Source organism: Hypanus sabinus, chromosome 7, assembly GCF_030144855.1.
Source record: "Hypanus sabinus isolate sHypSab1 chromosome 7, sHypSab1.hap1, whole genome shotgun sequence".
Taxonomy (NCBI): Eukaryota; Metazoa; Chordata; class Chondrichthyes; order Myliobatiformes; family Dasyatidae; genus Hypanus; species Hypanus sabinus.
This window is the reverse complement of record NC_082712.1, coordinates 125,152,701-125,175,958: the sequence shown is the minus strand read 5'-3', so window position 1 is coordinate 125,175,958 and position 23,258 is coordinate 125,152,701. Positions and strand designations below refer to the sequence as shown.

The window sequence follows — 23,258 nt, the reverse complement described above, 5'->3', positions numbered from 1 at the left end:
TGCTCAATTTCAGACCTTCTCCAAGCTCATTTTTTGGATTCACCCTTTAAGTAATGAAGCAAAGATCATGTCATCTTGAGGTGCTGCTGTTAACTGAGTGGAAGATCCAGCAGGTAAATGTCAATAAGGTTCCCTTGTTAAAAAGCCATAGGCAGATATGCTGAACCAACAGTACATCCAGTACTGTAAGGGAAACACCCTACTCCTTTTCTTCCACTTGTAGTATGCAGCTAAGTCATATCAAGCCATTTTATCCAGTCATATGCATGAATTAAATAACCAGTGTGACTTTGCAGACATCATGTGTAAAAAAAATCACTGTTAAGATGCAACCAACCACTAATTATTACTGTTGTTTTTTTGTAGTATAAATGAAGGGAAATGAAGTACATTGAAAATGTAATTAACATGTTTTCTACAGTTCCTTGAAGGTAGATGGTCATGGGGGAAAATTGCTAAAAATATGAAGTACAAATTAGATTGACAGAGCAAATATATTTATGAATGCAAACTTAAAGGCAAAGAATGATTCATCTTAAAAAAATGTCAATGCTTCTTCAAGTACATGTTTTTGAGCATGTTTGAGCAAACATAAGATGGTCCTAGTAAGGTGTGTTAAACTCGCCATGACAGACAAGCCATGAACAATGTACAGGGCCTGTCATTTCATAATTTATAATTGTTTATACCTTTGGATTGGCTTTGTTCCAGGAAAGGCAGAGATATGTGGAAAATTATTGCAGAGCATGGGAAGGCACTGAGGTAAATCTGGGTCAATTTGCTGTGGTGGTGGGATGGAGTTTGTAGGGGGAAACTACCCAAGGTTTAGGCAGAACATGAGATCAAAAAAAGGGCAGTGTGGGCTCAGGGACTTGAAGGATGGTTGCCAGATGGATGAGTGTCAGGAGACTGGTAGAAGATGTAGGCTTCGTTAGTCAATGGGGGGCGGGGGGAGGAAATCAGCAGATTAAATGACAATGGGAAATGCCAGGTTGGCTATTCAGTGGTGTGGGGAGTGTGGGGTCCTGCAAAGGTCACCTGCTGAGTTTGCAGTCATCACAATCACTGATGGTAATGAGGTTGGAGGTGAATTTGGGAATAATGTAATAGTGAAGGTGGGGGTAAATGAAAGATCTGGTTAAGTATTTCTTCAAGGAGACCGAGTTGAGGTGGCTTCCCGGCAATGCTTGGAAGACACAGAATCTGAATCAGGTTTTTTATCTCTAACTGATGAGGAGGAATTTCTTTGGCCAGAGGTGGTGAATCTGTGGAATTCATTGCCAAAAATGGCAGTGGAGACCAAGTCATTGGGTATATTTAAAGTAGAGGTTGATTTAAAGTAGGTTGATAGATTAGTAAGGGTGTCAAAGGTTACGGAGGAAGGTGGGAGAATGACGTTGAGAGGGAGAATAAATCAGCCATGATGGAATGGAGCAGACTTGCAGGGCTAAATGATCTAATTCTTCTCCAATATCTTATAGTCTTTTGGTCTTATGGAATGTGTTGCCCTGTATCGGCATTATAGTGCAAAGAATTAAAATCTCTAGATATTACAAAAATCTCTAAATATTCAAGGAATGGAATATATTGTTGGCTTCATAGTTAAGACGGGCCCTTAATCCTACTTTATGTTGATATTATACTGAAATCAATTGATTAGCACAGAGAAATATGGCAAGATATGATTGAATTACTTCAGAATTAGATTCAGAATCACATTATCACTGATATAAGTTGTGAAATTAGTTGCTTTATGACAGCAGTACAGTGCAATACATCAAAATCACTTGCAATAAATAAATAGGCAGATAGATAGATAGTGCAAAAGAGAAATAGGGAGGTAGTATTCATGGATTCATGAACACTTCAGAAACCTGATGGCAGAGGAAAAGAAGCTGTTCCTAAAAACTGAGTATAAGTCTTCGGACTCCTGTATATCCTCCCTGATGGTACTAATGAGAAACATTTGCAGATGAATCTTTTTACTTTGAGATTATTTCACCTTCATTCATACCACTCTTTGACATTTCCCTGAACCCCAATCCTGCCTGACACCAATTTATGCCTAATTACATATATATTCCATTAGCATACGTTGGCATTTGGAAAATGAAGCTGTGATTTTACTCAAACCATGTGTTTAAATCAATTGAAAAATCTATTTATTTGCTAATGTATCTTAGTGAATTAGTTCCTTGTATTAGTGCAGTTTGAATAGAAAATTCAATGTTCCAGAACAAAGCAATATCTTATAGGAATTATTAAACTACTCTAAGGGCCATGAGTATTGTATAAAGTATTACATTCACTTCTACAACTGTAATCTACTGTTATCAAAAATATAACCAGAGCTATCTTTCCCCAAAGATATCAATCGATTACTAATGTGGGAAATCTAACACAAGCTGTATCTGATCTAAAAGTGCTTAATGCTCACACTGGACACAAAATATTAAAAAATATACTATACGTTCAAGTATCCACATTAATTTTGCTGAAGTTTGAGTACAAGTCGAGGGCATCGGTGCTTGGGAATAAAACAAGGCTTTCATCAAATCCATGAACGTCAGCCAACTGGAAGCTCATTTTATCGCCAGTAGCACTCTTACCATAAAACAGGCAATATTCAGTCAAATAGTGTTTGGTAAGGTTTCAATCCTTTTTGATTTTTCATCCTTACAACACATTCCAGACAACTGGCATGTATGAACAAAATCAGAGCAGCCATCAGTTGGTTAGAAAGGCAGAACTAGGTATGAATGTCTATCTAAGTTTCAATGATATGACACTTAACCATCTATGTCCTCTCCTTTCAAGCTGCACCATACCAATCCAACTCCTATAAAAGTTTAAAATAGAATGAATGGTAGAATGTTAGAATACAATATCTAGGGCTTGCCAGACATCCCTCTGCTTCAGCTCATAGAACTTGGTCATACCTCTGTGTTGAGCTCTCTGAAAGCAGCTGAAAAGTGAACATACATAGAAAAAGAATAGGCACAAACAAAAATCAGAAAGAAATCCTGCAGATGCTGGAAATCTGAAATAGAAGTAGAAAATGCTGGAAACACTCAGTAGGTCAGGCAGCATCTGTGGAAGTAGAAACTATGTCAGGTCCAGGACTATTCACCAGTACAGTTCTGTCTCAAACCTGAAACATTAGCTCCGCTTTTCTTCTTATAAATGCTGCCACCTTCACCTTATGCACAATCAAACCTACCCGGGGGCTTCAGTCACTGTGTCTTGCAGGAAGTGTACAAGCGGATTGGTCTCTAGAATAATACAGTGCAGAAAGACAGCATTTGGCCCATTGTGTCTATGCAAACTCTTCTGAATAGCTGTCAATTCAATCATTCTCCTCCCTCAATCCCTTCAACCTTTTTCTCCAAGTATTTACCCCACATCTACCAATTCTCTTTTCACGACCCTAAATGAGCAATGCCAACCCTAACTATTCATTGGGTTAAAAAAACTTTCCTTCATGTTCATAAGCGCAAGAGATTCTGTGGATACTGGAAATCCAGATTAACATACATGAAATGCTAAAGGAACTCAGCAGGCCAGGCAGCATCTATGGAAATGAGTAAGCAGTCAACGTTTTGGACCAAGACCCTTCAATGAAGGTGAAAGATGCCAGAATAAGAAAGTGAGGGAGCGGAAGGAACAAAATCTTGAAGATGATAGGGGAAGCCAGCTGGGTGGGGGAAAGGGGATGAAGTAAGACTCTCCCCTCTTCAGTCTTTCCCCTAACTTCAACTCCTTCCCCCACACTGAGCAGAGACATTTTCCTCTCCTGTCAGATTCCTTCTTCTCCAGCCCTTTACCTTTGCGGCCTATCACCTCTCTGCTTCTTACTTCACCACTCCTCCCCCACTCATCTAATTTCACCTATCACCTTCTAGCTTGTACACCTTCTCCTACCCTCTCCCCCCTCCCAATTTTTTCTACTGGCATCTTGATGAAGGGTCTTGACCGGAACGTTAGCCATCTATTCATTTCTATAAATGCTGCCTAACCTGCTGATTCCCTCCAGCAATTTGTGTGTGTTTTTCTTCATGTGATTATTTGACTAACTATCTGAAGTCTGTATCCACTTGTTATTGAGCCTGAAGGCATTGGCACCAGTTTCCTTTTACTTTGGTATCTAAACTGTTGATAATTTTCAACCCTTCAATCAAACCTCCTTACTCATCTTGGTTCTAAGTAAACAACTTCCAACTTTATGAGTCTCTCCTTGTAAGGATAAAGTCACATCTTTGGAACTTCCCCTAAAACCTTCTCAGTGCTCTGAATTGAACAATTGTACAGCTGAAGTGGAGCAGAGTGTCCCTTATATAGTTCTAACATGACTTCCTTTTCTGTGCCTTATTTAGACAGCCCAGGGTCCCATATGCCAGCTGGTTAACTTCGTCTGCCACATTTAAATTTTGCATCTGTTTGGCATTGTACAATGGAGATTATATTCTCTCAGCACTTTCTTCTGACTGAAATAATCTCTCTCTCTCTCTCTCTCTCTCTCTCTGTTGAATTGTACCTACTATGTACATACCAATTTCAATAACCTTTCTCTGTCCTTTTCATCATATCTAATTGTTCCTCTAAGTTTTCTGCTATTTGTGTCCTTTACCCCTAAGCCAACAAAAATTAATTTCTATCAAAATTACCCATTGTCCTGTTACTGAAGCTTGGGGAGTAGCATTCCTGCAGACTGCAACATCAGAGACAGAATCTGGTTTGATATCATTTATAATGTCATAAAATTAGTTTTGCAGCAGCAGTATATTGCAATACATAATAAAAAAACTATAAATTACAGTATATAATTCAAAAAAGATTCCCATGATGTTAGAAAGTCTTGTCTTGATTCAGAAATTGAACAAGGAATTTTCTCTAAATTTCAGCATGACATAACATCACTTAGCCATTGAGCTAAGTGTCATGAGTAGGCTTCATGAGTAGGTAGAGCAAAATCCTTCCACCTAAGCAACAATGCCGTCCTAGCTATACAGAAATAAAAGCCAAAATGTGCAAATTTTTCTCCAACAATACCGAATAAAGCAGTCAAAGGGTTTGGTTTAAAATTTACTTTAAAAACTACAGAAAAAGTTTGAAATACTTCCTTCCAGTATTTTTCAAGACTTGGACATGTCCAGAACAAATGAAATAATGAAGCCAGTCCATTGTTACATCTGTCATAATGGGGAGATATATCTGAATAAAAATGAGACAGCTTATCTTTAGTCATGTGGATGGGACTTCTGTCTGCAGGTACCTATCAATCGCACCTGGAGATCAGCCCTGAGGTCTCAGAGGTTGCCCGGTGACCTACATTGTAGGAAAGTGTATGGTCATGTACTTTGTAGAAGGAATGAAGGTGTTTCTATTTTCTAAATGGGAGGTAATTTCAGAAAACAGAGTTGCAAAGGGACTTGGGAGTCCTGATGCAGGATTCTTGAAGGTTAACTTGCAGGTTGAATCAGTGGTAAGGAAGGTAAATGCATATTAGTTTTCACTTTGAGAGTGCTAGAATATAAAAGTAAGGATGTAATACTGACATCTTGTAAGGTATTAACCAGACCACTATGCTAGTAGCGTGAGCAGTTGTGTGCCACATGTCTGAGAAGTGATGTACTGGCATTGGTTGATCCCAAGAATGAAAAGGTTAATGTATGAGGAACATTTGATGGCTCTTGGCCTGTACCCACTGGACTTCAGAAGAATGAAGAGAGATCTCATTGAACCTTATCAAATATTGAGAAGCCCAGATAGGGCGGACTTGCAGAGTATGTTTCCAATAGGGGGAGAGTCTAGGTCCAGAGTTTACAGCCTCAGAATAGAAGAACACCCCTTTAGAAAAGAAATAAGGAGAAATTTCTTTAGCCTGAGGTTGGTAAATCTGTGGAATTCATTGCCACAGACTGATGTGGAAGCCAAGTCATTGGGTAACTTTAAAGTAGAGGCAGCTAGGTTCTTGATTAGAAAGGGCGTCAAAGTCTCCAGGAAGAAAGCTGGAAAATATGGTTGAAAGGGAACATAGATCAGCCATGATCAAATGGCAGAGCAGATTCAATGGGCCAAATCCAATTCTCCTCCTCTGTTTTATGATTGTATGGTCTTATACTGGATGTGTTGTTCTTGTTTGCAGACAGAAGCTGTGGGCACTTCACTTTTATTTGTCATTGATTGACATCTTCTGTATTTTGCTTTCAGGAGCAACCCAGACAGGAACACACCTCAGAAACTTTCAGTCATGATAACCATAAGCATTTCATGTGTAGAAATGTAGAGTTGTGTTTGAGGAAGTGACATTATTTGGAAACAGTGTATTGGCCATTGCAACCTTTCATTTTAAGACATAAATGTTTAATCACCACGACATCACCCGCACTGAACAGTGAGCAGCGCACACAAGATGCTGCAAGAACTCAACAGGTGAGGCAGCACCTATGGAAATGAATAAACAGTTGATGTTTTGAGCAAAGACCCTTCATCAGGACATAGTCCTCTCGCTTTTGATGTGTGTTACCCTAGATTTCCAGCATCAGCAGGATGTCTATGCTTATTGTGATAACTGAACTACTTCACAGGATCACAGCAATATTTCAAAAAAAAGGTTGAGTGCATTGTTATGCCAATCAGATTCATTCTTTTATTGGGAGTGTCCCGAAGGCTTTCATTTACAAGCTTACAATGTTTCCAAAAATTCAATAAGAACCTTTGATCTCCCAGTACCATTCGAGTTCTATAATCTTCTTACTTTTTTAAACTTAATTCAGTCCACCTGCAATTTTTAAGGACTATTAACAATTTCCAGGGATTATGATAAAGTACCAATTAAGTTGTTCGATCACTTTGGAAAAGATGTTCGCTTCAGTTCTTCATAGTGTTTGCACAATTCCTGACTCTACTTGTTCCCTATTAGCTTTAATTGCATAACGTGGCTGTTCCTGGCTGATGCACTTTATGAAAATGGTAAAATTGCTTTACAGATAATGCAACTTGCCAACTGTGAGCCAGAAGTTAGTATCCACTGGTACCTTACAATGGAATAGAAAACCTGCAGATGAAAATAAGTTTCCCAGTGTATTTATAAGTGATAAAGTGCTGCCAGAGCTAGATTCCATTCAAGTTTCAAGACAGTGGTGAATCTGTGGAATTCTGTGCCAGAGGCAGTTGTGGAGGCCAAGTCTTTATGTATATTTAAGGCAGAGTTTGATAGATTCTTGATTAGTCAAGACATGAAAGGATATGGGGAAAAGGTGGGAGATTGGGACTGAGAGAAAAATTGGATCAGCCATGATGAAATGGTGGAGAAGTCTCGATGGGCCAAATGGCCTAATTCTGCTCCTGTATTTTATGCTCTTATGGTTTTATTGTTCAGTCATTTCCAGTACACAGGTATAAAAGAGAAAAAAATAATTGTTACTCCAGATCCGATGCAGCACAAAAAACACAACAAGGTAAAGAACAATGAGATTGTATGTCCATAAAATGACACTGGGCACCCGTGTATTTGTACATAAAGTGACTCTGTCAGGGTAATGGTGGTTGGGGGTGCGGTGGGGTGGGTTAGTAGGTGGAAGTGTTAATCAGCCTTACTGCTTGGGGCAAGTAACTGTTTTTGAATCTGTTAGTCCTGGCGTGGAGCTATGTAGCCTCCTCCCTGATGAAAGTGAGACAAACAGTACATGAGTAGGGTGGTTGGGATCATTCATGATATTGCTGGCCTTTTTCTGACACCTGTATACTTGTCCTAGGCTGGTGCGGGTGATGCCTTGGGCAATTTTGACTAACCACTGAAGAGTCTTCCTGACAACCACAGTGCAGTCTCCATACCATGCAGTGATCCAGCTTGTTAACGCATCTCTCTTCTCCGCATCTGTAGAAGGACATGAGAATTGATGCACGTAATCCAGCTTTCTACACCTTCCTCAGAAAGTAAAAGGTGTGGTGAGCTTTCTTGATGGTGTAGAATATGTTCTGGGACCAAAAGAGGTTGTGTGTGATGTGCACTCCCAGGAGATTGAAAACGCTAGCAGTTTTTCACTGCTATGCCACTGATTTAAAGAGGGATGTGAGTACTGTGAGTTATCCTGAAGTCAATAACCATCTCCTTCACCTTGCTGATATTGAGGAAAAGCTTGTTGGCCGGGCACTCAAACTCTTCCACCTCCTCTCATCATTGTCTGTCACGTTACCGATAGACATGAAGTTATTTTGATTTATTGTTATAATGATTAAATGGTTAAAATGATTTTTATAAAAATAGGAACTGATAACCAGACCAGCTAACCCACAGGCTGACTCAAGTAGCTTATCCATACAGACAAAACATTCAACAGAGTAAACATTTATAAAGGAACGAGGGAGAAAACAAAACGAATTGCACTGGAGATAAAGGAGTGATGTGAGTTAGCAGTGAAGTATAATCACTTTACTTGAAAGAGATTTTTATGTTCCAGTTCCTGTATTAACAGTACTTCACCTTGAACAATCTGCAAGCTGTATCTCCAATATCTACACTGTTAACAGAGGTGTGTGTCTGACCCCAGTTGTACAATAGCAATCACTAGGTAACTGGTTTAAAATTCTGAAATAAATTTCAAGCTACAGTATAAGTTTTAAAGGAGTTCTCATGATTGCACTCTAAGAATGGTGAGGAAGGTTAAATTTTTAATATTTGTATATTCGGGCTTTTCAGCAACACCTATCATCGGTAAATTTTACCACTGAACCGGGAAGGGACATTGGAGGATCTGGAGAGTTTTCTAAAACAGAAGTCAATGAAAGCACAGTCATTAAATACTCTCTGTCACCACTTTATTAGATACCTCCTGTACCTAACAGCATGGCCACTGAGTATGCAGTTCATGGTCTTCTGCTGCTGTAGCCCATCCACTAAAAGGTTTGACATGTTGTGCATTCAGTGAATCTCTTCTCCCAGCCGCTGTTGTAACATGTTGCTATTTGAGTTACTGTCACCTTTTTGTCAGCTTGAACCAGTCTGGCCATTCTTTTCTGACATCTCTCATTAACAAGGCACCTTCACCTAGAGAACTGCCACTGACCGGATGTCTTTTAAGTTTTTTGCACCATTCTCTGTCATTTCTAAAGACTGCCGTGTGTGAAATTTCCTGGAGATGAGCAGTTTTTGAGATACTCAACCCAGCCCACCTGGCACCAACAATCATTCAATGGTCAAAGGACCAAGATAGTGCTGGTGAGACACAGTGACATTTTGTGGAAAGCTAACAAAACTACTAACTATTCCACAAAATATACTTTATCGGTGCTACATTCACTTCAGTCTGCAGCCTGGAATTTCTCTTTGGAAAGCGTGCTTTTGAACCATCTGTATGATCCGGTGTTTTTTTGCAGTATCCTGATTGATTCAGTGAGCTAGACTCGCAAGAAAGCAGGTACAGCTGTGGTGGCCATTGCTGAAGCAGACTTCGGAATGCACCAAAATTTCCAGGTAGATTGGAGTGGCAGAACCCAGACCCAAGAGTGGAAAATGAGCTGATGATCAGCCAGTTTAAGCACTGAACCGGATTTGAAAAACTAAGGCCAAGGGTGAAGGATGATCCATTGCTCAGCTCTCTACTCAGTAAGGTGTTACACACTGAAGTGCTGAACTGTCTCTGCAAATGCATCCTGCAGCCACCAGCACTCCTCGCAGTGCTGAACCTGGCTCCGTGGCTGTGGGCTCACTTTTGTGGATGCTGACGTTCAAGCTCTGCATGTCATTTGTTTTCTTCCTGATTGTTTCACAATTTGTTCTTTCTTTTTTTTTGCACGTTGAATGTTTGGCAGTCTTTATGGTGTGGGGGTTTTCATGAATTCTATTGTGTTTCTTTGTTTTTTTTGGCTGCCTGCAAGAAGCTGAATCTCAATGTTGTACAGTAAATGGTATACATACTTGGATAATAAACGTGCTTTGAAGTCACTTAGATCACATTTCTTCCCCATCCTGATGTTTGGTCTGATCAACAACTGAAGCTCTTAACTAAGATTGAATGTTGTTCTGTAACAAGTTGCTGAAGCATGATTGGCTGATTAGATATTTGTATTAATGATCAGGTCTACAGGTGTACCTAATAAAGTGGCCACCGAGTGTATATTCATGAAGGAAGTAGAAATAATGTCCAAAACATTGATACAATCATGAAAATGGCACACACACCAGCAGCTATACTTCATTAGGAATTTAGGAAGGTTTGATTTTTTTTGTTTATTCATTTATTATTGTAGCTTATATAACTTTTATGTCAATAATAATAAACTGACTCTGATTCCTTTTGCTAAAAGAATGTACTGACATTAACAATCACCCATTAATCATAATGAATCCCAGAACATGGATCCAAAGGACCTATTGCTTCATCCATTCTTTATGTTTCTACATTTCACCACGACGTCCTGTTTTCTCAAAGAGACAAGCACAAAACTTAACAGCAGCAGCTTCCCGTCTAAGCCCTGGCGCCGTTTATATTATGTCATCCACAACACCCACATCAGGACTAGCATCAATAACTGTAAAGTGATGCTTTGCTTTTCTTGTTACAGTACGATGCCCCGATTCTCCGGGGTATCAATAGCTGGTGCAGTTCCTTTACAGAATCTGGCCTGCTCCTCTAATTGGCGGTCATGTTTCGGTGCTAAAAGTTGGATATTTAAAGAGCACCTGCACTTAGGTTTGGGATTCAATCGTCAGCTCAACTTTGTTTCAGTCTGTAGCTGTGTTTAGGGTTTCAGTCTCACTTGGATTCTCGCCTAGTCTCGCCAGGTTCTCATCTAGGATCTAATCAAGAACCCTGCTCCTGTCTCACTCTTGAAATCATGTCTCATTTCCAGTCACGGATACTCCAGCACTCGGGCTCTTACCATCCTCGCCTAGGCCTCATGTCACATCTCCATCACAAAACCTGGTTTGATGGAAATGAACAGGAATCCTAAATTCAATTAATTTTGTGTTACTTAGCTCCAGCACAACTCCATGGAAAAGAAACTGCACTACAGGCAACCTTAACCTAAAAAGCAGGCAGTGAAAGAAACAAACACAGAATATTACTTGTTAATATGCAAGGATTCTCCATAACACAAATACCCAAGCTAAGAGCAGAGGAGAGTTTGTCAAAGGCTAAAGAGGCAAGCTGCACCCATTGGAATAAGCACTTAGAAAAGCTCCTCTCCATGACTGTGTCCTCATCCCATCACCCTGACGTTGCCTCGGTTTTCCTCGCAGTATTGCTGAATATCGCCTCCAACAAAACTCCTACAGGAGAGGAGCCAGTCATCAAGACTCAGAGCATGTCTATGTCAGTGCAGAATCATCATCTCTTCAGCCTCAGTCATCAAGGTTGGAGGTAAATCACACTTGACCTTGAGGGTCTGCTTAAGACAAAAAGTATAAGGTTACAGTAAAGGTAGATGCTCCTATATGTGCTATTGGTCTGGTATCAACACCAGTGGTAACTGTTACAAGGGTCTCTGAATTGCAGGCTTGCATGCAAAGAATAATGAACTGTATGCGCTACAAGATGTTCAACTGTGCCTCTGGACATGAGTCCCAGCAGGACTTAATAGCTTCATGAGAAGAGGGAGAGAATTAGAAAAACAATAAGAAGGCCAAAGCTTTGAATCCATTCACAATGGCATTCTTTAAGCTGTTTCAGTCAAGTTCTTTATTAGTGAGTTTCATAATATTTCCGCTTCAGCCAATTTTTTTTTGGAGTAAACACCAAAACTGGTACAATAGCTCCTTCTTGTCTCTAATAAAACATTTAACAACAATCATAATTACAGGCAGGTACAGGGTTTTGCAGTTTATTGACTTAAAAGCACTGGTGTTCATTTGAAGAGGTAAATTATTTCAACCAAAGATTTCTGAAGGTTATGTTTAATAGAGACCAGGTTAAGATGGAAGCTGACAATTGACAAAATATAAAGGTGACACCTACATTAAAATGGAGGGGGCAGAGGTTGTGTGGGATGATTTAACAGCGTACTTCACCATTTTTAGATATCATTTGTAAACCATCTGATCATGATAGTCTTAAGGAACTATATTCAAAATAGTCGATGTGCAATTTTATACCGTGTGGTTTTGTGGGGAGGGAGTCTATATGAGCAACCGAATATTGTGACTGGCTCGTAAAGCAGATTTTGCTGTCAGAATAACCAGGTGTGAAGTGACAGCAAAGTCAGGGCCAGTAATAATCCTCCTATCTGAGTTTTCTCAGAGCTAATGAGCTATTGGTGGTAACAGTTATGAATATTTATTTATCCATGTCCTGAAATTACAGCTAAATGGCAAATTTGCAAAGTCTGTTTCACTGTCGAAGCATGCAATTCTTGCTAGTGCAACAGGGAAGCAAAGTGATTCAGCATCGGTGGTGTGAGTTCAGGTTTAACTGTGACAGTCTGGAAAGAAATCCTGTGGCAATTTCATTATCTAAAATAAAGAAGAGTAGCAGCGTGAAATCTCAGCAGAAACAAGATGAAAACGAACAGATACTTTTCATGCAACCCACATGACAATTGATAAATAAGTAATGCAAAATTCTTAAATGTCATTATAGAATGTAAATTAATCCAGGAGAACATCCTGACCCTGAAATTTATATTTGAAATCAAAGTAAACTATACCACTAATGTTGATTGATACCTAACTGATTTCTCATTTTTTTGTTCCACAGTGAATTGCACCTTTGAATTCAATCATAGGCTTTAGAGAAATATGCAGCACAGGGCAAGATTTGATAAGAAACTTACTTTGAACTTTGAGACCTTCCTCAGCACGAGCTTTAACTGTTTACCCAATTGTGTATATATACAGCAATAGATTTGTCTGCATGGTCATTGCTGTACTTACCCAGTTAAACATTGTTGGGAAAGTTTAGGTCCCAATCTCCAGCGGTCCCGGGAGATACTGTAATAGGATATCAGCATTCTGCTCCCTGCATGACCAGAACTGGTGAAAGGTCACTGACCTGAGCTGTGGAATTCTGTTTCTCTCTCAACAGGCCATCAGCTTCTAGTTCTGATTTCCAGCATCTGCAGAATTTTATTTCTGCTGGTGATTTTTCAGACAGCTTCAGCCTAGGGAAGGGGTTCCCAACCTTTTCTGTGCCGTGGACCAATACTATTAAGCAAGGGACTCCCACTCCCACCCCCACCCCTCCAAGATTGGGAGCCCCTGGCCTAGAGGAATTCATGCTGTTACAGAGGTGCTGATTTCCATTCCTGGTACTGGCAATATTGAAATTCTAATGCAAAGAACTAAGCCTCCACCATTACTCTAGGATCAAGATAATCGAATTATTGCTACATAGATGAGTACTGATTGTCCTATCAGGTCTATGTCAGCTCCCTGTATCGCAATCTGTTCAGCTTTATATGCCAAAGCCCTGCAATTCAATTTCCCTCAGGCGGCTCTCCAAATCCCTTTCAAAGTCTTTACAAGCAATAAATTCCAGCTTGACACCATTCCCAGCATAAGAAAGTCATATTTTCTTCCATTCTTCAACTTAACATCCTTTTCTTTAAAGCAGCCACTAATGGTGATTTATTTCTATTTACCCTCTCTAAACCCATCATGATCTTGAAGACCAAACAAATTTCAGCCTTCGTTGCTACAGCTCCAGCTTCCCCAATCAAACCCAGAACTAAAATTCCTCATCCCTGGAACCATTATGCGACATCCATTCCCCACCCTCTCTGTAGCCTTCCCACCCGTTCCCACTGACCTCTAGCTTCATCAAGCTGATTCAGCAACTTGAATAAGCTATGTTTAAACATTTTTGCTATGTTGTTTTGTTTAGGATTGTAAATCTATGGAAAAATAGTGCCTACAGCTAGTACCTTATTGGACTGAACTCCATGGAGAAGTGTTGGGTAATACCTCTATGCACATCTGAGTATTCCTTACTTCCATATTGAAGTCAAAAGATACTGAGCTATAGAATTCTGATAGAACTTAAGAAACAGGAGCAGGAGTAGTCCATCTGGCCCATCGAGCCTGCTCTGCATTCAATAAGATCATGTCTGATTTGGCCATGGACTCATCTCCACCTACCTGCCTTTTCCCCATAACCTTTAATTCCCCTACTATGCAGAAATCTATCCAATCTTGTCTTAAATATATTTACTGAGGTAGCCTCCAGTGCTTCATTGAGCAGAGAATTCCACAGGTTCACCAACCCTCTGGGAAAAGCAATTCCTCCTCACCTTTGTCCTAAATTTATTTCCCTGAACCTTGAGGCTATGCCCCCGAGTTCTAGTCTCACCTACCAGTGGAAACAACTTTCCTGCCTCTATTATCTATCCATTTCATAATTGTATATGATTCTGTAAGATCTCCTCTCATTCTTCTGAACAGCCAGTGATACCAGGCACTAGGCTGGTTCTTAGATATGTTATCTGGCAGCTTTGGCCCTCAGCTTTATGACAGCCATACAGCTTTACTGTATTTATTTGAATGAAAATATTGGTATTTCTTGGAAATTAACTTCACTGAGTATTAAAAAATGGAACTAGTGCTTTCCAGCATACATGATGACTAAACTCTTCTTGGGCTTCCAGTCAGGTATAAGTATCGATTAAAACCAACATTTCAATGATAAACACTGCCATCTTCTTCAGGGAAGCTATCTGGGCATGTCTAATCCAGTGGTATTTATACCCCTGTATTCCATCCCCCCTGATTGGTTAGTCCTCATCCAATGAGGTCACCGCTCTCCCTCCTCCCATGCTCCTTGATGCAGGTTTCCGCTGTGCATCCTGTCTGGGAATCCTGTAAATGCCACCAACCTGAGTCCCAGGTCATCTGTGATCTGCATAAGCTGTGATTAGAACTTCCTTACAGGTTTAAGGATGGTATCAATCTGGTTTTTCTTCAGGATCTTGGCAATCCTTCCAGAAACAGTGGAAATGTAGGGAAGGCAGGTAGTAGTGATAGGTTTCTCCTTATTGTTAGGTTTCCTGGATTTTCTCTCAGCCCTTTTAAGTTACTTGGAGAAATCAGTGTTTGCACATCACTGCATTCGCATTGGCCATAAGATTGTCTTCAATGTCACAAAACTACTATGCCACACCAATGGCCATTGAAATAAAAATGGAGAAAAAGAATTTTAATGAAGATGAAGGTCTTGCTCTAAACAAGAACTGAAGTTCAATTGTAAACAGGGTGGGAGAGCTGAGACCTGATTGGATGAGGACTAACCAATCAGGAGGTATGGACTACAAGGGTGTAAATACCACCAGACTAGATGTACCCAGGTATAATCTCTGAAGAAGATGGCAGAGTTTGTCAACGAAACATTAATCAAGACCCATACCTGGATGGAAGCCTGAGAAGAGCTTATTCATTCACTGAGTCTTTTTTCTCCGTTTTATTTAATATTAATATTTCTGGTTAATTTATATCAGGTGGAAGCATTTTTAGATTAGATAGGATTCAACTTTATTGTCATTGTGCCAAGTACAGATACAAAGCCAATGAAATGCAGTTAGCATCTCGCCGGAAATGCAAAGAATAGTGTTATTTACAAAATAACTGTGAATAAAAAGTAAGTGCTACAGCACACAAATATAGAAGTACTGAGACAGTACAATATGGGTGCAATACTGCTTAGTGCTGTGATGTGAGGTTCAGCAGGGTCACAGAATCGGGGAAGAAGCTCTTCCTGTGCCTGCTGGTGCGGGAGTGGAGGCTCCTGTAGTGCCTACAGGATGGGAGGAGAGTAAAAAGTCCATGGTTAGGGTAAGATGCATCCTTGATAATGCTTTTTGCCTTGCCCAGGCAGCGTTTATGGTAGATGTTCTCAATGGTGATTTTTTAAAAATGAGTTTAAAATATTTTAATTCTGTAACTTGTGATCATATGTCCATTAGAGAGCTTTGGGGACCAGTCCTCAGGATCCATCTGCTGAGGCTTAGTTCCTGCACAAGGCTTGCTCCATTTTGATGAATGGCTGAAGTAGCAATGAAGCCTAAATTGCAAGAGGTTGGTGCAACAGGTGCATAACAACTTTAGATGGTGGAGTGATGTGAAGAGGGGAATGAGATATGGGGAGTAGCTTGCAACAGAGCTGATGCAACTAGAGCCCAGCAGCAATGGATGAGAAAGCCAAGAGAGTGGGGAATGAATTTGATGGAATGGTTCCAGGAATGAGGAATTTCAGCTTTGGAGTTAAACTGGGGAAGTTGGAATATAGCAAGGAGGTCTTCAAGGCTAACTTTACTTTCTTAATCCCCAATGCAAGGCTACACTTGCTCAGTATTATCTCATGCACAAAATTAATTTTGCTTGTGCTGATAAACTGTTCCAAGTAGCTCTGTCTCCAAAGTAGCATGGGTTACCTCATCTGGAAAACTTGTGTCTGGATCCACATGGAGTACAAAGTTCTGCAGGACAGAATAGATTACAGCTCTGTGGAATGGATTGTCTGAAACTGATCTCACTTTGAAGGTATTTTCTTTGGATGCACTGTCAATCTTCCCCCACTTCTGTTCCTGTAGGTTCGCTTGAAGATTAGGCAAGTGACCAACGAAGGAATGCCACTGCAATCTGTATCAGGTATTGTTTATACTCACAGTCTTGGTTGAGCACGATGACAAAGTCATTGGCAAATAGTAGCAAATCAGTTCAGGACTTCCCTTTTACATAGGAATCCTAAAGATGACAGTGCTTACGCGAAGAAATAATTGTGATTCTATCTAGAATTTCCAGCACTTTCCAGAAGGTTCTGGCCTGATAATTTGCCTTGTGCTTACAAAGGAGTTTGTTACGTATAGGGAAAAGCACACTTACGTTGTGCTTTATCATTTCACGAAATTAAAGTCAGGCAGGAAAGCATAAAAATTACTGTTGACTCAGTGAATCAGGTAACTATTGATTGCCATAGACGAGAAGAAGTGGAAATATCCAATAGAATTGGTGTTTCCTTGTCCTGTGATCACTGCCTGTCTTGTCATCCCAGGATCATAAAGACCTAAAAGGTCTTAAAACATAGAGAGAAAAAACATAAGTTGAAATGATCATTTCTTCAACAAATTTAAAGCAAAGCACTCACAAACACTTGAAACCATTAAATCCATGTAAAGTGAGTTAAATTAAATAAAAATGTCATCTTATTTTTCTGTGAACTAGCATTGCTACCCATTCATTTGCTGAACTTGGGTAAGGTTTAATTTCAATCAGGCTCAAAGGACAAGTGTGGCAGCTGATGAGCCCATGGACGTTCTTTGTACCGGGAGTTTGAAAAACTGGATCAATCGGCCAGTCAGGCAGCAGGGTAGGTGATGTATTGCCCGCTTAAACTTTGGCTTCAGAAGCTCCATGAAGAAGTTTTGGTAAGACTAGTGTCTGGATTGACAGAACGTCCTTCTGTTGAAGAAAGAGGAAATGATTAAAAGCCGTGATGATAAATGCCTACCATGCTAAGTTAATGGGTGGCCTTCACTGACCAATGCCCAAAAAACTTGCTCAGGCTGTCAAGACATTCCAACTAATTCTGCCTTCAAAGCAGCATGGGTGACTTTATCAGGAGATTTCATGTCTCAGCCACATGGAGCGCAAAGTTGTGCGAGGTATCAAAGAGTATCAGGGCAGTGGACGCCAGGTAAAGCACAAATCTGACACTCTATTCATTGGGGAATAGTGGCAGTCTTGATGGACAACAGGTCTATTCCTGCCCAATTGCTTTGACTGTTCACACAGATAAACACCTTTGGAAAAGAGGAAGAAAGATAATTGGAAATTTAAAATAAAAATTGGCAAGTACCTTTCCCTTTTGGCAGTAACTCTGAGCTCAGCTATAGTACAGTCTAGTTGTTGTGCAGGAAGTTTAGCCTGAAGCCAGTTTAAAACTGAGGTACCTTCATCAGACATGTAGGAACCCTGCAGTCAACAGCACGTTAATATAAAGCAGAGGATGTCTCAGGTTCTGATAGAACCAGAGACCCCAGTGTTGATCAAGTCACTAAAAAATAACAGCAAGAGGAAGTCTTCCCCCAGTGGGCCGACAACATCTTTAGGATGTAGAATAGAAAATGAGCCAAAAATATCTTTTGGATGCATTTTATATGACTCTTACATATGGTTCTGTTCCACGTGGAATTATTTTAACAGCATGGATTAAAGACAATATTTATCCGTACTCTGTGAACTTTAAATTTAACAAGTTTCGAACAGCTGCCAGTTCTGAATTTCTGTCACAGTAAATGAGTTCACTTGACTCTCAGTAATATTTTAACCAGGCGGAGATAACACGGCTGTAGTGTAAATCCTTTCGGAGATAAAAATGACAATGTAAACATTAATGAGATCATTGACACAAGAGAGATGTTAGGAAACTACATGAGATTCTTTGAGTAAATATTTTAACAATTTCAGTATAAAATATTTGCTTTTGTTACTGAACTTATCTAGTAATCACACATGTGAATGACTAATGTTGCAATGAAAATGTCTTTAAATGGCTACTTTTACCCAACTTAGGTTTGTGGACTTTACACAGATTGCAGAAAAGAAAATTAAATGTACTTCTTCCTCTGATGATGGATAATTTGCCTCTAATTTTTCTTAGAATATGACAATATTTTCCATATCTGATATTTTTGCATTTCACGTACAGCCAAATCACATTCAAAGGTCCATTATGTCTTTTCAGTAAATGGTTGGAAAATGGCCAAACAAATTTAATACTCAAACATTGTGGCCATTTTCATTACATTGTTGAGTACCAAGTTTCATAATCTCATTTTCCTCAGTCTCTCTGCTAGCCGTTTTGTTAAATAATTCCTTTACAATTGAGACGGTCACATTCCTTTGCAACTTTTATATCATTAACTTTCTGCTGGAAAATCCTTTGTCACTCCTGGCCTTCCTAACTACTGTCCCATCACCAACATTAATTTCCTCCTTGCCAATGACACAAATAACATTCCTCATCACCGTGGTGAAGCCACCCAATCATTTTAGGGATTGAAAATGGACTCTAGAGTTGTTGATCAGTAATGAGGGTAAACTCTCTCCCATACAAGTACTGGTTGAAATATTTTACACCTCAGACAAAACTTAAGGCCTCTCTGCCAATATGTGAGTAGTTTTACTCTGGGGTGGCAAAGAAACGTAAAGTAAAATCTAGTTACTTCCATCACTCGTAACATGTGACATGACTGCACCTGTAACAATAAGGCAAGGCATCACAGGCAAGCTTCACTGGATGATGCAGATCATAATGTGGGTGTATACCTTCTGACATCACCGTTTCCTTTGTGTTTTGGAAAGCCATCTCACACTGCTTTCTCCATTGCCATTTCTTCCAAATCTGTAGTAATGAGTTCAAGTGGAGGAGCAGAGTAGCCAGATTTGGCAGGATTCTGGTATAGTAAGTCTGGTGATCCAAGAAGCCAGGTACGACTTATGGAGCAAACGAACCATTCTGATTGGGGTCAGGTTCGGAATAGGTTACATGTCAACTCTGGCAGGGCTTGCGGTCTATTACTTCCTATAAAGCAAAACCTAACATCACAAATGTCAGTGAATTCAAAGGCAACACGAGTGAATCTGCAGATATTGGAAATAAATAAAAACACAAAATGCTGGCAGAACTCAGCAGGCCAGACAGCATCTGTGGGAGGAGGTAGTGATGACGTTTCAGGCCAAAACCCTTCATCAGGAGTGGGTTTCGGCCCGAAAGGTCGTCACTACCTCCTCCCATAGATGCTGTCTGGCCTGCTGAGTTCTGCCAGCATTTTGTGTTTTTATCACGAATGACAGTGATGCTTCACGCTCAGATGAGCTCAATGCTTCTTATGTATGCTTAGTAAGGGAGAACTGCTACTGCTACGAGGATCCCTGCAATAGCCGGTGACCCTGAGATCTCTGTCTCAGAAGCCAACATCAGGCTGTCTTTCAAGAATGTGAACCCTCACAAGGCAATAGATCCCAATGGTGGACCTGGTAGGGCTCAGAATACCTGTTTAAACCAACTGACATGTTCAAAGAAATTTTCAATCTCTCATTGCTATAGTCAGAATTTCCCACCTGCTTCAAGAGGGAAGCAATCATACCAGTGCCCAAGAAGAGCAGGGTGAAATGCCCTAAGCACTATCGTCCAGTCGCACTCACATCTAAGGTGATGAAGTGCTTTAAGAGGTTGGTTATTGCTGGAATCATAACCACTCTCATTCTCAGATTTTTCATCAACAGCATGCAGATTAGTCCTCTTTTTGGAACTGCAACCAGACTTTTCAACTTTTTCTCATCCCTGTGCAGCCCATTTATTTTTGTCTGCCAACACACTCTTTGTATGTTTCCCACTTTGTTGCATTTTTTGCAAGCTTTGCCTTTGAGCCCAACCACAATTGTAATACAATTTGTTTGATGTATGCTATTCACGTACTCTTACATATAACCCGTAATTAATTATATAAACAACAAAGAATGCTTAATCAAACAATATATTTACAATATTACTCAAATATTACTGATATTATTGATATTATATACATAACATGACATGCCTATTACTCAAACAGGGGTTGCACATTACTGTGGTAGAGTGGGAAGTGATGGACAGGTAAGTTGGAGTGGGAGTGTAGTGGAGAATTGAAGTGTTAGGCCACCAGAACCTCAAGGTTGTTCCTGGGGATTGAATGCAATTGCTTCCACAAAGCAGCCCCAACCTGTGACCATTCTCTTCATTTTACAGGAGACCAGACAGTGAGCCAATGTCCCCTCTTACATTTTTACACAGCTACATGAACCAATCTTTGCTCTGGGCAGAAAATGTTTTACACAGCCTGAAAGTTGCACCACACTTTATATTAACATTATATAAAAGAAATTACCAGCTGCACGGCAACTATGACTATATGCGCAGGAGCATTTCAGCTACTGCTTGGCTACATACCCACCATGAAACAGAAATGAACTGCTCTTTTGCCTGAAGGATTCTTTGGGTCCTTGGATGATTGGATGTAGCATTGCCTGTGGTTGCAGAGTTGTTCTGCGTGGAGGGGAGTGTTGGGTGGAGATGGAAAAATGAACCAGCGAGCTCAAAGGGAATGGTCCTTCTGGAATGCTGAGAAGGAAGGAGAGGAAAGATAATTCAGGTGGTGGAAACTTGTCAAACGTGACAGAACTTGTGAAGGATAATGCACTGAAGGTGAAGGTTACTGAGGTAGAAGGTGAAGTTTATTCTTTCTCTATCCGGGATGAGAGGCAGGTGAGAGTGGAGGTGTGAGGAATAGATTTATCAACTATGGTAGATGGTTCAGGAATGAAGACATGTCAGAGATATCTGTGTGTAAAGCCCTCCATGATTCTCGTGGAGGATGTCGAGTTATGAGTGGTGTTGTAATATGAGTAGGGAAGGTGAACAGAATCTCTTTGATGTTGGGATTATCATGGCTGCTAATGGAGAGCAATCACGATAGGAAAAATTGTCAATTAACGTGCAACTACTCTTAGTTAGTTGTTACGCCAGATTCTAGCAATATCACTAACTTTTCATCATCCTTGGTCCATGCATGCATTCAAGAAAGAAGTCGAGGGAAGTCATGTCCACCTGTGTGTTGGGTGCCTAAGAACAGCACTGTAAGTATTTGGGCAGCCCTTATTTATTTATGTGTTATTTACAGAGAGTGCACAGGTACAAAATCTGGAACTTTGTGATGGACACAATAGGTCACAGCTCACCAAAGCATGATGCCTTAAGTTAGGATTTCTCTCCCTGTTGAACATCCCAGAGATGTTCAGTCACAATTGGTCAAATCATAAACACAAGAAAGCCTGCAGATGTTGGGAGGATCTCAGCAGGTCAGGCAGCATCTATGGAAATGAATATACAGTCGAAGTTTTGGGCCGATAACCTTTTTCAGGACAGAGAAGGAAGAGGGAAGATGCCAGAATAAAAAGGTTGGGGGAGGGATGAGAGGCTGGCTGGAAAGTGATTGGTGAAGTCAGGTGGTTGAGAAGGGTCAAAGGATTGAGGAGAAGGAACCTAATAAGAGATAGTGGAATCTAATAGTGGACCTTATGGGAATAGAAAGGAGGAAAGGACCCAGGGGTAATCATAGGCAGGTGAGAAGAGGTAAAATATCAGAGCAGGAACAGGGGAAGAGGGGAAGAGCAGGGTAATTTTATTCTACCAGAGGGAGAAATTGATGTTCATGCCATCAAGTTGGAGGCTACCCAGATGGAATATAAAGTGTTGCTCCTCCACCCTAAGGGTGGCCTTACTTTGGCACAAGAGGGAGCCAAGGACCAAAATGTCAGAATTGGAATTAATAGTCTTAGGATGTCTGTTGATGATATTTTCCATGGAAGCTTTCAGGTAAAGAAAGCAGATTCCAGATAAATGTAAAGGAAATTACTAGAAATATGATCTGGGTATAATTGGATAAGTAATACTGGAATTAAGCAATTACAATTAATCTAAGACCATGGGATACCCAATATAAGGATGATAAAAGATAAAAATGTCTGCAAAGTCTGGAGTGAGAACCAATTTCCCTTAGTTAGAAAAAAAACCTATCATGGAGAAAGGGACCAGAAAGCAATGGTTTAATTGCTGCTGAAGGCCTGTTCCTCTAATAATAAATTACACACTGCAAGTGAATGCATTGTGCCACATGATTAGCAAATAGCCTTTTACAGGGAAATTTCATGATGGAGATCAAAATGGATGCCGCCAAGCAACGATAGGTGGTAGAGAAACAGTACAGCATCAGACCAGACACTTCAGGGCAAATGTGCAAATTCACATAAATGGACAGAATTGGACAGAAAAAAACTGAATATAGCAAAATTATCAGCAAAAATGTTGATAGACTGTACATTTAGATGTAAATTTCCTCAAAGACAGAAAATCTTCAGAACCTTGAAGAAATTCAGATGATTGTTTGTGGTCAATGGATACAGGAGCCTTGGCAGTCAGATTCAATCATCTCATGTCATTCAGTTCAATTTCAATCAACTGAATGTAGAGAGAAGGACCAGTGTTGCAGTAGCCACATACTGAAGATGGCCAAAGAGAAATTCAAGTAGTCTGCTCATGAAGAAAAAGACTGCTTCATTTCAATAGCATCCACCTGTATTTGGTTATCATTGTTTGATAATAATTATACTAAGTAGTCCTATCTCATCCCCAAAATGTTGAAAATAAACAATTATAGTAAAAGGTGACAACATCCTCCCAAAAGGCCAAATGTTGATGAAATCCTTTGAAGAGTAACCCAGTGTCTTT

The 23,258-nt window shown here is 40.1% G+C and overlaps 1 protein-coding gene across 2 annotated transcripts in view; it reads left to right on the top strand.

The window, feature by feature from the left end:
• Positions 1-10,231, top strand: part of LOC132397158 (uncharacterized) — an 84,575-nt gene extending 74,344 nt beyond the window's left edge. The window contains exons 7-9 of one of the 2 annotated variants that reach the window (XR_009513283.1): positions 14-113; positions 6,211-6,432; positions 7,758-10,231. The gene's annotated coding sequence lies outside the window, so the exon portion shown is untranslated. Of the gene's footprint in view, positions 1-13; positions 114-6,210; positions 7,524-7,757 lie in introns of those variants that run through there. The other variant, XR_009513284.1, reaches the window with a different exon arrangement.
• The last annotated feature ends 13,027 nt before the right edge of the window (positions 10,232-23,258 follow it).